The sequence below is a fragment of the Embiotoca jacksoni genome, unplaced genomic scaffold (assembly GCF_022577435.1).
Source record: "Embiotoca jacksoni isolate LCO1_2020_lvr unplaced genomic scaffold, fEmbJac1.0.p SCAF_25, whole genome shotgun sequence".
Taxonomy (NCBI): Eukaryota; Metazoa; Chordata; class Actinopteri; family Embiotocidae; genus Embiotoca; species Embiotoca jacksoni.
In genome coordinates, this window is record NW_027185376.1 from 6,974,143 (window position 1) to 6,990,745 (window position 16,603).

Here is a 16,603-nt window from a genome sequence, read left to right on the forward strand (position 1 = left end):
TGCATCTGATTTTCTGTGCGGTTTAAACAATGCAGCCCCTCGCCATTAAACACACACACACACACACACACACACACACACACACACACACACACACACACACACACACACACACACACACACACAAAGAAAAAAGAGGGATCTCTATTTGAAACGCTGCCGAGACACCTTCACGTCATTAAACACGTACGACCTGCAGAAATGATGAATGAGCAGGAGGTGAGATATAAAAAAGGAATGAGTGTATACACACAGCGCCATCGTCTGTCTGAGAGGCCATTAACTCCACCACCCCCACCCCCCTCCACCCATCCCCTCCGCCCACCTCACCCTCTCGCTCCTTAGGGTCAAGTAGGCCGCGATGACTCCACCGCGCCACATCTCCTCCAAACAAAACAACAACAACAACAACAAAAAAAAGAGAGACAGAAGAAAACCGGGCTGGGAGGGAGAGCGGTGCGTACGAGGCATCAGATTTCGTTTCTTGTCAGACTTCGGTGTGAAATATGAGGCGGGTAAATTAGTTGTTTGTCTGTGAAGATCCCGACGGGCCTGGAGGGTAGACGAGATGTGTGGAGAGATCAGAGGAGAGTGATGAAGTGAGCGAGCAGGTATAAAGTCTTGTGAGTGGGGTAGAGTAGATGGTAGCTGTTCATTTTCAGGAAGTGTATCCCTGAGAACCGACACCCCCCACCCCACCCCTCTCCGCCTCACCTCCTCTCCACCCCCCCCCTTCCCCGAAGGCGATCGCCTCCCGCCGGAGCAAGGTGTGATGAGGAACGAGAACAATAGCCCGCCGAAGGCAAGAGTCATGTTTCAACACAATCGCCGCCTGCTGTAATACAAGGCCGCTTACATCCTGTCTCCCATGACAACCGAGCCCCCACTACGCTACCGGGGGGATTCGGCTGGTAACACAGTCCTCTGCGGTGTTACCTGACCACGTCGGAGGAGATGTTACCTCTGGAGACAAAAAAAACAACAACAACAACAACAGGCTGCTGTTAACGAGACCTAAAAAACAAACAAAAAAAACTCTGGCGAACCAAAACAAGTCAGTCGGCTGGTTTGCTTTATAAAAAACTACATAAATGGCTCGTAGCTTTCATTAGACCGTACGTCAGCTGGAAACTCGGTCGATGAGGCTTTTTAAAGTCCCGCCGTCTCTGTGATGGAGCAGCTGTAAATCTCAGCGTCCTTTTGATCTCAGCTCCACGAATCGATATTAATGTAATTAGGGCATATTTCTTGTGAACAATAGAATCAAATGACCACACAAAGTTTGAAAGGTTTGCCGGCAGCCTGTGAACTCAGATAATTCAGGCTTTCAGCAGCAGAGCTTCCTTTTGTTGTTGTTGTTCCTTCCTGCGGCGTCGTAGCTGCCGAACGACGGACGACCGCCGACTTTCTGCTTCAAAAAAAAAAAAAAAGAGGAGCAGCTACCGAGTGACGTTTTCTTTTCTCAGAAGGCAGAACAGAACAAAACAGGATATATGCAGAAAGAAACCGAGCAGACACACGTCTGCTAGGTGAGCGTGCTAACACATTAGCTACAATGATTTAAAGACATTTTAATAACAATTGCAAACAGATTATTTTCCTGCCGCATATTGTCTCAAACGAGAGAGCAGCTTTAAGATAACGCTGCGTTTTTATATCAGCGATGTGCTCGTGAAGGGGCGTCCCTCGTAGCGGTAAATATTCATATTTAAATATTTAATATTTATAATTATTTAATTTATATTCATCTTTGTTGTAATGAGCTGATAAAAATAAAGCTGTAAAATGTTGCAGTTACTGACCGAAAACAATATTATGGGAGTATTGGATTTATATCATCACATGGACACAAAAGCTAAATTGATGTCTTGTCACTGCTTTTTTTTTAACAGGCAACTTGTGGTTCGCTGAAACAAGCTTGCAAAGCAAAAAATACTAAATTGCCACATTTGAAAAATACAGTCTGGATAATCAAGAATTTTCTTTCAGAAACGTTTCATTCCTGGTTTTATTGCTGTCGGGCTTCTGTTTGTTTGTTCAGTTGAAGGAAACTCTGGAGTGTTTTACTTTGATTTAAGAGCCGAGTATCAAAACAAAACATGACTGAACGATCGGATGAAAAAGGAAAAATCTCATACAAATTTAACTGCGTCTTTTATGAATTGATTTAACGTCACAAATGATTAAAACGTAAATCAGCCAACTCGTATACGATTCTAAAACTTGTGCAAACTAAAATATGCGACCTGATTGTCGACGGCTTTGCTCTCCACTCCACTCGACTGCACGTGATAATCCCATTACAAGCAAGTCATTTAGTCTGTGTTCAGTTTTATAATCTTGTTTTCCAAAAACAGGGGTTTTAATATCTGCCACTGGGGGTGATATCATAATGAATAGTTGCAATCAAAACTGTATTAGGTCTGAAGCTGTGTTTTTTTAGCGTATTATGAAAACAAATGGACTCGAGGCGGGGTCGCACCACCTTTAAATGTGCTGTAGAAGTCATTTAAATTATGATATGGATGTGTTGTTTTTCTAAAGTGGAAACACAGGCTCTTGTTCCCCTTATTTTCGCGCACCAGGGAGTGAAATTTGCTCATCAAGAAAAACACTTGCAAGAAGGAGGAGGAAGAGGAGGAGGGGGGAGGAGGGGGAGGAGGATAATAGTTAAAAAAGAGACACATACAATGAGACGGGGAGCAGAAAGGAAACACAGAGGTTTCTGTCTCAATGTGGATAATTACATTTCTACCTTTCTCTGGCAGTTGCATAGTCCCTTAATGCTCATAATTAATTTCATTATTTTTGGCCCTGGCTGTTGAGCGCAGATTAGTTCTCTCTGAGTTGTGGGGATAAACACGCGGTAATTGCTTATTACTCTCAGAGCCCACATTAGATTAGACTAAAACCAGCGAATTAAAAAAATATCCAATCACCTTTAAGCTGAAAATTCAAAAGCTGCGGGTGTTATTGTCGTCTCTTGTTTTTCATTTATCCGTTACATCCTTTGACGCTGGATCGAATCTGTGCCGACGCTCTCCGGCCCTCCTCTGCTACTCTGCCGGGTTTCTTTCTGCGTTTGTGGCTTTTCGATGATGTCATCATTTAGTTTGCGTTTTTCCTTCACATATGATGAGACCGTTGGCTTTGAAGACCTTGTAAGTTAAATTTCTACGAGCAGCAATAAATGTAAAAGGGAGACATTTTGATGACATGTATTCTCTGAAACCCCAAACACAGCGGTTAAAGTGCTGAAGTGGTTGTTGTTGTTGTTGTTTGTCAGCGGCTCCCGACTGAGAATTAACCAGCTGGACTCAAAATCGGCAGCCTTCTGGCTATAACAGAGGCTCCCCGGCATCTGTTTAATATTCAACTGGTTTGTGAAATCGGTGACTACGACCGGTTTGACCTGGAGACCGTCACTCTCTCTCTGACTCTCTGAAGTTCACTTTTTTTAGGTACTTATTGGGTATTAATAGTGAAAATTGACTTGTGAGTTTTGTTGTGCTTTTGAAGGTGGGGCGACGGACAAACAGAACCACTATCTGAGACTGAAACTAACACCAGTAAACACCAACCGGGCCACCATTAGCAACTTTAGCTACACTGTGCTAGACGGCAACGTATCGCAGTTACAAACTTAACGAAATACTACATAACCATCCGGTGAGGCTTTTTATTAGTGTAATTTCTGAACAACAAACACAGAAGAACAGTGTGGGAGAAAAATTACTATTAAATCCCCCAAAAAAGTATAAATAAAAAAGGCTCCAACAGATATATTACAGTTTATTTCAATGGGAGTCAATGGAGCCACTATCTAGTGGCCACTGGTGGTATTGCACTTTAGCTTCCATCCGTGAAAGTTTCGGCTGAATCTTTTCGCAGCTTTTTTAGAGTTATGTCAGAGACACTGCGATGCCTTCTTTTGTTTTTCATTTAGAGTTGAAAAGTCCCGTGAAATACCAAAGTTTGTTCTGTTTCCGATGCCGTCGATGTTCTCAAACTTTCGAACGATGGTGCGCCGAATCATCTAACCAAGAGAAAGCTCCTCGGAAACCAACACGTACTTTACTCAGAAACCTTTCGTACCTCTGATGTATCGTAGAACCACGTTACACAGACAGTACGACGTAGACGTACGATAACAATACACACAGGAAGCGTGAGCAGCTACAGCGGCGGAGTTTGAAACCAGCAGAGGAACAACATTTAAAATCCGTCCACACGGAGTATATTAGTGATAATCCGTTGCAACCTTCTCCCTTCTTGTAAGAATTATCCTGAAAAAAACAACTTCAACCTTCTCTTGTGGTGAAACCAGAGCGCATCGCCGACTCGAGGCTCAATATGTGGTTCCCCACGCTCAAAGGCAGAAACGCACTTATCTGTCGCCGCCAGCAGGAGATCGACCTGAGAAGCACATGAGGAGCGCAGGGCCGTTATGAATGGGTCATAACTCCTGGAATAAGATCTCCACACAGACACCTCGTCGCTCCGTCAGGAGGGTGAGAGCCTGACGGAGGACGAGAGGCTGACGGAGGGCGAGAGCCTGACGGAGGACGAGAGCCTGACGGAGGGTGAGAGCCTGACGGAGGGTGAGAGCCTGACGGAGGACGAGAGCCTGACGGAGGGCGAGAGCCTGACGGAGGGTGAGAGCCTGACGGAGGAGAGAGTCTGACGGAGGGCGAGAGCCTGACGGAGGGCGAGAGCCTGACGGAGGAGAGTCTGACGGAGGGCGAGAGCCTGACGGAGGGCGAGAGCCTGACGGAGGGCGAGAGCCTGACGGAGGGCGAGAGGCTGACGGAGGGCGAGAGGCTGACGGAGGAGAGAGTCTGACGGAGGGCGAGAGCCTGACGGAGGATGAGAGTCTGACGGAGGGCGAGAGGCTGACGGAGGGTGAGGGTGAGAGTCTGACGGAGGGTGAGAGTCTGACGGAGGGTGAGAGGCTGACGGAGGGTGAGGGTGAGAGTCTGACGGAGGGTGAGAGCCTGACGGAGGGTGAGAGGCTGACGGAGGGTGAGAGCCTGACGGAGGAGAGAGTCTGACGGAGGGTGAGAGCCTGACGGAGGATGAGAGCCTGACGGAGGATGAGAGCCTGACGGAGGGTGAGAGGCTGACGGAGGGTGAGAGCCTGACGGAGGGTGAGAGCCTGACGGAGGATGAGAGCCTGACGGAGGGTGAGAGTCTGACGGAGGATGAGAGCCTGACGGAGGATGAGAGCCTGACGGAGGTCGAGAGGCTGACGGAGGGCGAGAGGCTGACGGAGGATGAGAGCCTGACGGAGGGTTACGACGTCCCACCGAGCTCCTTTTGTACGTGGCCGGTTTCCAATGCGGGCTCGGTGAAAAGGCGACGTAACGGGATCCGGCGGTCGGGAGGGTGAGGCGGAAAAGAAAAAACGAGGAAAGAAAAGAGGTGGATTAACGTGGTGACGGGGAAAAGAAGCAGACACTTCCAAGAGTTTTCACTCCTGCGTCCTCCTGCTTTGTTTGAACATGTTGATTGCAATCGTTTGGAAGCTAACGAAGCTAAACGAATCTGGACGGAGAGTTTTTGCAGCATTTAAAAGGGGATGTGGGGAAACTTTCTTCCTTCTCATATTTAATTAAAAACACTTCATTTGTCCCCCGAGGGGCAAGAGGCACGTAGGGTAGTAAAATAAAACACAATAATCCAGATGTGGTTCATTTAAATCTATTCTATTTCTGATTAATGAGGCTACCGGCGCTCGATGGCTCACGCTAACGTTGACCTGAGTTTTTAACATAAATTCTTATAAAAGCCTGACACAGAGTTAACGTCAAAATTAGCCACTTCGAACGTCCATTTTGGACTCTAATAGGAAAAAAAACAACCTTAAGGCTATTTTTTTAATTTGTAATATTGGGCTACAGAAATGTAATTGACATTCCAGCCACCAGCGCCCCGATACCATACAATACTGCAGCAGACATGCAGCAGCAGCAGACATGCAGCAGCAGCAGACATGCAGCAGCAGCAGACATGCAGCAGCAGCAGACATGCAGCAGCAGCAGACATGCAGCAGCAGCAGACATGCAGCAGCAGCAGACATGCAGCAGCAGCAGACATGCAGCAGCAGCAGACATGCAGCAGCAGCAGACATGCAGCAGCAGCAGACATGCAGCAGCAGCAGACATGCAGCAGCAGCAGACATGCAGCTGAAGCTCCCCCGCTGCAGGTAATACGGTCGGACAGCTGCGTATTATCTGTGGATCATTTCCTTTGACAGCCTCTGATCCTACTGGCGGCGGCGCGCGGTTCACACACCTGTACCTGCCAGGCGTGTATCTGTGCTCACTACGGTGGAGGAGGAGGGTGGAGGAGGGGGAGAGAGAGGGAGAGAGGGGGGACAGGGGGGGCGCCTCACTTCCCAGGTTTTCATGCAGGTGCGGACGCGCTCGCTTAGATCACGAGCTGCAGAATACGCGCTGTAACAACCAGCAACTCGCCCTCCATCCCGCCATCTTGTTTCCGGGGAGACGGGAGGTCAGGCCTTTTCACTTCAGCAGCGACGAGAGCGGATCAGACGGAGAGCGCCGCCGCTCCCCGAGGTCGCTCGTCTGAACACGACAAACACAAGGCCCGTAATTAAAGATGCAACAAAAGCTCTGTCGATTGTTTCTGCTCTCGTCTCCGCCGGCACGTCGACTCGCATCACGTCACGAAGCTTAGACCGCCGCGCCGCCGCGCCGCCGCGCCGCCGGACCGAAGCCCGCCAGCTGAGGTTCGGCTGTCCTCACATCCACTCGGCTCAAAGAAGAAAAGAAAACTCCTCCTCTGCCACTTTGACGGCGCCGCGGCTTCGGTGTTGTTCTTTTGTATTAAGCTTCATATTATCGGGGATGAAGATAATGAAATCCTTCGCAGCTCACGGTGATTTATATCGCATGACTGTGCAGGTCGGGATTTGGCGTCTCGTTCAAGGACGCTTTGACAGCGCACGTGGCTGTTGATGGACGCGAGGCCGGCCGGAGAGGGAATTGAACCTGCGAGCGTGATTCGAGAGTGTTCGCAACAAATATTTCTAAAGGACGGCGCTGCTCAGGAGGCAGAAATAATCTCATTGATTTAGTTAAAGCTCGGTGGGCAGAGCGCGGCGAGGTAACTCACAAAAGGCTCGGCTCGCAATCGCATTTTTTTGGGGGGGGAATAACTTGCATTTTTATCATTTTGGTACCAGACAACTTGGCTTCAACAGTAGTTTTCATTGTCTCTTATCATCGTTGTCCAGGAGTTCATTTGAGATTTGTAAAAATTAATTGAATGTTACTGAACGACCGCATCCTTCACAGCAGTTATTAAACAACAGGATATTTTCTGACAGGTTACAAACTCTTCAGTGAAAAGATTTACCTTCGTGCACGTCACATCATTTTTAAAATATCACAGTAATAATTTTATCAGCAACGTTAAGAATTCAACGTCATGCGAGGATAAAAAAAACAGTTTTTAATGACCTCCCGTGTTGAACATGCATATTTCAGGTGATGTGTTACATATTAAAGAACATTTTTTTAGTTGATAACGTGAACCTTCATCTTTTTTTCAATTAGGATGCAATTGCCAACATGAAGGAACCCGCTGACATTGATGAGAGCGGTTTCAGGGTACTTACAGTTTAAAATAATCTCATCATCCTTGTTTGTATACTCAGTAAAAAATGTTTTAAGTGCTAAAGTGCCCTTAAACAAACCGCCAACGTTTTTCATTTATAGTCGGAATAATCTCAAGTTTTTAGAGTTGACAGATCAACAAATTTAATTGTATTTTTCTGTTCATTTTATGCCACAACTAATCTTAAAAATAATAATGAAGAAGTAGAGCCATTTATTCACCGTGTTGCAACTTAAATCCACGATGTGAAGTCAATAGAAGCTCATTAAAATGCAGTCAGTCAAATGGAAAACAGTTGGTGGCGCCAATTCTCCACTCGTGTGCAGAGGAAAGTGGGTTGCAACAGGATTTTGTCATTAAAAGAACCTTAAATGGTGGAAAATAACAAATATGCCACTAAATAGGACGTTTCTATTAGTTTCATCCATCTGGTTTTGGAGACAGATGAATGGAAACTATTCTAATGATTATGAATAATGATCGCAGTCGGCACAAGTAATCAAAATCAAGCAAAAAAAAAAAAGATAATCAAAGCCACAAAAATTGGACCAAAGTTGTGATGAACTGGGACGAATCTCGAGGTCAAACTGTAACATTAGTCTTTCTGTGATGACATCTAACTGTTGTGAAGTCGGTTTATGAAAGTTTGCTGGTTCACATCCTGCACTCGGTCACTTTTTCCTTCTATGAACTTTAAAATAGTCTGGCACTAAATCATACTCTGCTGCTAATATTCCATGTCACACTGACTTTCTGGATACGGCAGCTCTACTAAATTTGTAGATGTCAATTCAATGTGGAGGTGTCACATTATCCCCATTTTTCTGCATAGGGGGGAAGAAATGTGAACTAATTTTCGAGCGGATAACGGCCAGATCAGTCCCAGAAGTGTCACATCTTCAGAAGCTCATTCAGGAGCAGAGGCGATGGCGATTAATCCAGACTCGCCCCGCTTTCTTTTTACGTTCGTCAACAGCAAATGTTTCCACGTTCCTGGGATGGTTTTTGTCAGCTCTATCGGTGGGGTATCAAAATTCTCCTTGGTTTTTTTTCTACGACTGTCTATCCAGCAGGAAAGAAAACGACTCTCCTTTAAGAAATAACTGATGGTGACGTTTCCGCGACGCCTCCGGATGCGGCGGCCCGACGAGCGTCTTCGCCGAGCTCGGCGGTGGAGTCATTAGAGCAGTCGGAGAGAGATGATTTCAGATCAGTCTGTCACCAACCCCTGGGTTGCCACCCCAGCGTTAATAGGAACATTATTAAATCAGCGAGAGGAACAGGTGCCAGCTTTTTACTGGGAATCAAGCAGCCACTAAAACCTTTCGTTTCATCCTGTTCTCCCGCTTTTCCTGTTTTCTCTACTCCGTGGAACACGACAGTAAACTCCTCATTCGTTAAGATACGAGATCAAATGTTCATACTTCAATATGCTTCTTTGAGCGTTGGAATAAAAACGACCTGCAATTGCATAAAATTCTTATTTATTCATCTTTAGGCGTAAATCCTAATACAAAAGTTTCACCATGGTGACTTTTTATTTATTTATATTTTTTTTAAAGGTAAAACTGAAATAGCAGAATCATTTGAATTGAAAGAATACAGCAGCTTTTGTAGCAGCAGATTTACAAACCTAAAAACTCAAATGAATTAGGGAAAAGGTCTCGGCGAATGTGCCCTTGTAAAAACAGATTTGATTTTTTTGACACACTAGCAGCTCTTGAAATGAAAATATTACGCTTTCAGACGGATTGAGTGCAACTTTGGAGACATTCATGTTCTTCAGAGAATGGATCATGAAGAGCTGCGTGATCCCCTGAATTCTTGTCAAACAGCAGCGCGAGGTTGACGTTTGTAGCTTAAAGTAAAACGTCTCCAAAACTCTCGAATGGCTTACCATTAAATTTGGTGCAGACATTCATGCTCCCCAGAGGATAGAGCCGCATGACTTTGGTGAGCCCGTGAATTCTCTTGAAACACCAGCACAAGAATGAAAGTGATGGTTTGAAGTAAATTTTCTCAACTTTTTAATGGATTACCATGAAATTTAGTGCAGACGTTCATGCTCCCCACAGGATAGATCATAATGACTTTGGTTATCCTTCGACTTTTCCCTCAAGCACCACTGTAAAGTTGGCATGGACAGTTTGAAGTGATGCATTTGGGTGAAACCTGATGACTCTGGGATTTAAATCTCATGATATAATAACATGAATGCCGGTACAGCAATTCATGTCTCCCAGAAGATAGATCCTAATGACTTTGATGATCCCCTGAACTCTCCTCAAACGCTAGCATGAGGTTGACATTTATGTTTTTAAGTTGAAATGTCAAAAAAACAAACTTTGGGAGGATAACCGTGAAATACGGTACAGACATTCATGTTCCCTAGAGGATAGATCCAAATGACTTCATGTCATCTTCAGATTTTTCCATCTAGCACCACTATAGGGTTCATATATACGGTTTGAAGTGATTCATTTGGGTGAATCTTTATGACTAAAATGTCTCAAATACCTTTGAATGGATTACCATTAAAGCAGGTAAAGACATTCATGTTCCCCAGATGATGGATCCTTGCTACTTCAGTGATCCCTTGAATTTCCCCTCTAGCACCACCAACAGGTTAAAATTTGAATTGTCCAATACGGTAATTTGGTTTATGCCCAAATATCTGCGGAACGGCTGAAATCAGCCGAAGCCGTGCTTCGTGCTTTGTTTAGGACCAATTAGCAAAAGTTAGCACGCTACCAGAGATCAATGTAAAATGCTGCCAATACGTTAGCATCGTCAGAATTTAGCTCAAAACACCGAACATGACTGTACACACTGAGTCTCGTTTAAAGTAAAAGTAAAGTAGCACGATTTTGCACGAAGCACTTTGTCTGCATCGAGCCAAACTAAAGAAAGCAAAAATGTGAAATTATAAAACAGCAATTTCAAAAATTTGGACACAATAGCAAAAATAACAAAAATAGCAACTTATTGAATGTAATTTCTCCAACTGAAACGACTGGGCTTTGAGTCAGAAGTGATTACTGATGCTTTCTTGGCGTTCTCTCGTGTCGGGACGCCTGCTGCTCTCTAAATTCTACCCAGCAGCACCGACGCGGTCCGTCCTCAACGTAATTGTTAAGTGCGCTGAAGAAAAAGTCCTGTTCTCTGGTAAAAGGGTCCACGGCCGCGGTCCACGACCTCGGACCTCCGCATGGCGTGTTTACAAGAATACAGCAAAGCTTTCTGTGAAACCAAAAGCTTTGGAGATGAATTGGCCCCTTGAAGCTTTTAGTTGCCAGGTGACAGAGAAAATGATACCCTCCCCCCTCCCCCCTCTATCATACCCTCCACCCACCTCACAATTTGACTGAATATTCTATTACAGACTTCGGGGATTGGACTCCAGGCGGACTTCAGAACAATCCTAATTGGGTTTTTTTCGCGCGCCGGTCATTAACGAGGAGTCGAGCACAGACTTGGACTGTTTAGGTGATGACGACGGAACAAATACAGCGACCTTGTTTTTATCTTGTTTATTTAGCTGAAAGAAGAAGAAGAAAAAAAGAAAAAAAAAACTTGCGTAGCTTTGAAAAGAACCGCTGTTTTTTGTTTTGTTTTTTCTTTCGCTGTGATTCGTTTGGAGGTGGGAAGCGGAGAGAAGAGGTGGAGGGGGGTCGGGGGGTGGGAGGGGGAGGGGGGTGGCCGGAGGTGTTCAAATCCCTGGTTGAACTATTTCTTCCTCTGATCACTGAATCAGTGTGGAACTACAAACACACAGAGACCAACAAAGGAGACATTTATCCCGTGTGTGTTTGTTTGTGGTTGGCGGCGGCGGCCTGCGCCTACACCCCCCGCATACCAAACATGTAATGGAGCGCAACACACTCTCCCTAATTCTTATTCTATTGACTCCGGGATGTGACTTCGACTCAGTCAAACCTGCTGATATGAGCCGACTCACCTCCTAGCATGAGCCCTGCTGAACTGCAGATATTTATACATTTAAGGGGAGAAAAATAATTTCCTACGCTTACAAAAAAAAAAAAAAAAAAAAGTTCCAAAATGCTGTCACGGCGTTTGAGTTAAAATACTGTGGAACGGGATGTTGTTTTTCATTTGGAGAAACATGATTTTTCTTTATTCTTTCTCCCATTTCTTTTTCTTTTTTTTGGCTGCGTGTAAATAATTAAGCGGGGATAACATTGCAGACGGCGTACATTCATAATTTAGACTTTTCATGTTCTGCGTGCATTTTTGTGTTTGTCGCTTGCATCAGCCTCGACGTTTGGGCGCTCGTCCTTAAATTTTGTACTTCAAACGGGTTACTCTGGTCTTTCACCCCCCCCTCCTCCCCTGTCGCCCAATCAGATCGGGTCACAGGGATGCAGCGGGGAGAGTTTAGAGGTTATGAGGAATGACAGAGCATGGGGGGAGGAGGGGGGGGTAAATATTAAGAGCGAGACACGGCGTTCCTGAGGTTTTCTTGGTCCCCGCTGCTTCGAGGCCCCCCCGACGTCTCCTCGGCTTCCTGTCAGCTCATCAAGGCCGAGTCGCTGCCGATCCCCGCCGGAGCGCCGCATCAAACGGCCCGGGGAGCCTTTTATCCCAAACAGAACGCCGCCTCGCGTCGCAGCGGCGGCCCGGCAACAAGCTGCACGCCGGTTGGCAAAGTTTAACACTCCGGAGTGAAAGTCGATACCCTGCCGAGGCGGCGCAACGGCGACGCAAAGACACAACAACAGAAGGGGAAAACGGTGAAAAGGTCATCCGGGAAAGATGCTGGAAGACGCGGCTCGTCTTGAGACGAGAGCTGGAAGCCAGAGATGAAGCCAGGCGGGCACTTAATGTCACGGTTCACTCTTCTGACCCCCCGTGACAATTCTGATGTCTCACAATTAAGGCCAAAACCTCTTCTTCTTTTTCTTTTTTTTATCTTCCCCGCCAATTACTGTAAAGGTCATCGCAACTTGGCTTTGAGTATACAAAAAAAGTAAATCCTCCTTCACGTGTGTGTCTCCCCTCAACAAAGACACGACGACTTCCCCCCCGTCTAATTTTCCCTTTGTTTCGACCCCCGTAGCCAAACATCAGACATGAAAAGGCTTGACTGCGCACCCCCAAAGACACAGAAGAGCTCTTTGTACTCGGGCTTGTTCTGCTCCATGCCATTTTTAATCTCGGGCAGAAGGGAAGAGAGCTGCTCCTCTTATCTTAGATGACATGGAGGCTTTGCTCCCTCTCTCCGGAGCTCTCTCATCTTGCTCTTCTGAAACCTAACCCTCTTTCATGCTTTCCCCTAGTGGTGGTTGTGGTGGCAAAGTGATACGCCGCCCGAGACCGGCTGACTTCTGTTTAGGTTATTCCGTCTGAAGGCTTCTACATGATAAGCGAGGGTAAAGAAGCGGTGGGTATTACCTTCCCCCGGTCGGCTGTTTTTCATCAAGTCGTCTGGACCCTATAAGTGTTGTCGTTATTTTTAATTGCCTATTGGATGCGCAGCATTATCAGGCAGCTTATTTAACTTTCCATCTTGTGGGAGCAGGTCAGGAGTGTTTATGAAGTGAAAGCCTCGCTGCTTTCTCTGGTGCCAGACCTTTGAAATGTCTTCAAGTCAGTCCGAGGCTTTTCTTTTTTTTTTTTTTTTTAGTCGAGCTGAATTTGGTGCCATGGATTTCCAGTGTATCTTCAGTAGGGGGCGCTGTGCTCTTGAAACCAACAGGAACACTAAACCCACTAAAAGTATTTTACTGGGATAAACATGGTTGTATTAGGAGAGTTACATGCGGAGCCAAATATCTCTTTATTTAGTGGCCCAGTGGTCACTCGAGGTATTGCAACCCAAAAACTTCCCACGGAGCCTAAAAGCAGCTTCACGACAGACCACCATTAAAAAAAAGATATCGACAAAACTGTTGTCGGATCGTAAAGTTTGCGGGTGAAGCAGGAAGTGTGGGCGGGGAAACACTAATGTGAAGTCGGACGTAAGTCACTGGAGCATAGCAGGAAGCTAATAGACTTTTTTTTTTTTTTTAGCCCTTTCACTATGTGAGCAGTAAACATCAATGTATGACTTTGTTTTAAATCATTATGAACTGAATCTTTGGGTTTTCTAGTGTTTGTCGGACTAAATTGTTGGTTTTATGAACTAAACTGACCAAGTAAAGCAATAATCATCAATAAAAAGAGAATAAAAATACTCATGTTCGCGGTTTGAGTTTTTGCTTACATTGTGGAAAATTTGACTTCCTGTTGACTCTTATTTTCCTACATCAGGACGCCTTATTGAGCTGGGTGGTGTATACTTGCTAATTGCCTACATGTACGACATTAAAGCAGGTGGACACCAAAGATGAAAGTTCAAGACGGATTAACGGAGCGATAATAAAGAACCTCTAACAACCGTCCAACAGCCGTGAAATCTGCTTTCCTGGCGACAAAGCTCGACAGTTTGTTGCACGTCGTGCTCAAAGGTACAAGTCACGGTCTTTACAAACCCACAACCTCAAGAAAAACAAAAAGGAGGCGTACTCGATCCGATGTTACCGTGTCCCGATAACATCCCACATATTACGACCGAACCAAAGTCCAGAACACGGCTGTATCCAATCTATTTCTACGGTGCATCGGGGGCCTTTTGTGAGGGGCCCCGAGGGGACATCCGCCACCAATAACAGCTTTAACAGACAGAAGCTCCTTCCATAAGTCCTGTAGGTTCAATTTGTTCTGCCAATTATTGTCCCCTGCTCTGCCACAGTGATGGAAGGTGCCGTTCAACGGGCCTGAATGGCACCGGGTCCCCGGCCCGCCCCGACAAAGAGGGACCCCCACCTTCTTTTTCTTTTTTATCCTCGGGAGATCCAGTCAAGCATTCGCTAACAGATTGGCCGAGGCGCTAACCAGTCAGGTCTTCAGAAAGGACAAAGACGACGGGGAGGGCGGCAGGGAGGGGAGGTGGGCGGGAGGGAGGGGTGAAGAAGAATGACCTGCCAAATGAGAAAGAAGACATATTGAAAGGGACGGAGTGGGAGAAGGAAAGGGGGAAAAAAAAAGAAAACATATTGAGCCGATGGAGGAGTACAACCTTTTGACCATCTGGCTCGCCGGGTGACAACAGCCTTCATCTGTATTTTTGGAGCTGTACAACACACCAAATTACTCTGTCAGGAAGATTAAGGAGAGCCAAAGGGCTGTCGAGTGGAAGAGGAAAAAAAAAAAAAGAGCAAAGTCGTCCCAGCGAGGCCACAAACTGTGCAGAAACTTGTGATTTTGTCTGAAGCTCCGTCACTTTGTTTTGAGCGTAAATATAAAACAGAAAAGAGTTCAGACTGCGTAACGGGACGGAAAAAAAGAACCCAGGCAGCAGCTTTCAACGCTCTCTGTAATATATTATCATTTCTGTTTAAACATGCTTGAGTACTTCTCCAATATGATTTTCACTTTCTCCTGAGGAGACAATATGAAAAACCCTCTTTTTTTTGTTGCTGCATTAATTCCACGATTGCTTAAATGAAACGCTGCTGTTTCTGCTCGCTCGGCGCTAAACGGGGATCGGATGTCCGTGACCGCGACCGATCTCCCGCCGCGCTCCTCGTGTGTGCGTGCGGCACATTTTTCGGGATCTTTTTTTTTGTTTTTGCCAATTTGGAAAACTAATTGCTTTTGACTCTGACCGGGCGAGCGGCGGAATATAATGCAGTTTAAAGCTTCATCCATAAATCCCTCCGCAGATCCGGCCGTGTACGACACCAGCTCGTTAAAATGCATCAGCGGCAGGTTCGCCTTCACTTTATCCTTTTTCTACTTCGCTGGCTGGTGATCCTGCACTTCCTGGAAAGCCGTCACACACTCCTGAGTCCCCCCCATCCTCCTCCCTCCCTCCCCCAACACCACCACCACCACTGGTCACTTTATTCACTTGCAAATACCCCGGGATGAAATGGGGTTGCCCTCCACTCCTCACCATCCACTGCCTCGTGTCTCTTCTCATTCCTTCACACTCGGCTTTCCTGATTTCTTGCTGTAATTTCAACCCCCCTCCCCCCTTCACACACACACACACACACACACACACACACACACACACACACACACACACACACACACACACACACACACACACACTCCTCCACTGCTCCTTCCCCATGCCGGAGGTTGCAGATTGCTGGAATCCAGCCGGAGCCAGAGGGAGGTGGTCCCAGTGATTGTAAAGAGAGGGACAATTGGTCCTTTAGTCTGATTGGGTCCCCCCAGGGAGGCAGCACCCGGGACCGGAGTGTGCCGACAGCCCCCCGAGAGGCGGAGAGCTGCACCAGGAAGAGGATTTCTATCCAGATGAAGAGAGTGAGGGGAAACTTTACAAAGAGGCCGGTGAGCGTGGACTCAAGGTGACTTTAAGGAAAGTGATGCACTGCAGGCAGCAGCCGCTCTCAACTTTTTTTTTTTTTTTTTTTTACAAGGGAAAATTTAGCAAGCGTGCAGGGAGAAGAAGAACAAAGAAATAAGAGAAGAATAAAAAAACAGCGGTTTTCTTTTCCCCCCAGAAGAAGAGCTGAGAAGGAGGAATAAAGTTGAAAAAAAAAGGTAAGGCATGGATTTTTTATTTTTTGGTGACTTTCACCGGTCACGTTTTGAACAGCGGCAGTAAGAAATGGCAATAATACTTTGAAGCTGTAAACAGGGAACAGAGAGCGGATGATTTCAGGCCGTCTGGGGAGGAACTGAGCAGCTGATGAATAAGACACGAGGTGGGAGCGGCGTCGCTGCACGCGATCGATCCTGCTTCCTTTTCTCTTTTTTTTGCATTAATTGATAAGCAATGTTTACAGGAACAAACGCATCTGGTTGTCAAAAGTAGGTCACGGTGAATATTTGGAGGGAGGGAGGGAGGGAGGAAGGGAGGGAGCACATTGGAAAACTTTGTGTGACTCAAAGCGAGGCTCTGATTCTCGGCACGTCTGCACTGTCA

At 46.2% G+C, this 16,603-nt stretch overlaps 1 protein-coding gene across 2 annotated transcripts in view; it reads left to right on the top strand.

The window, feature by feature from the left end:
* The window catches only part of LOC138204233 (cadherin-20-like), a 62,244-nt gene that overhangs the window by 22,820 nt on the left and 22,821 nt on the right, over window positions 1-16,603 (top strand). The window contains exon 1 of one of the 2 annotated variants that reach the window (XM_069159354.1): window positions 15,215-16,218. The exons of the other annotated variant lie outside the window; for it this stretch is intronic. The gene's annotated coding sequence lies outside the window, so the exon portion shown is untranslated. Of the gene's footprint in view, window positions 1-15,214; window positions 16,219-16,603 lie in introns of those variants that run through there. 2 annotated transcript variants of the gene reach the window in all.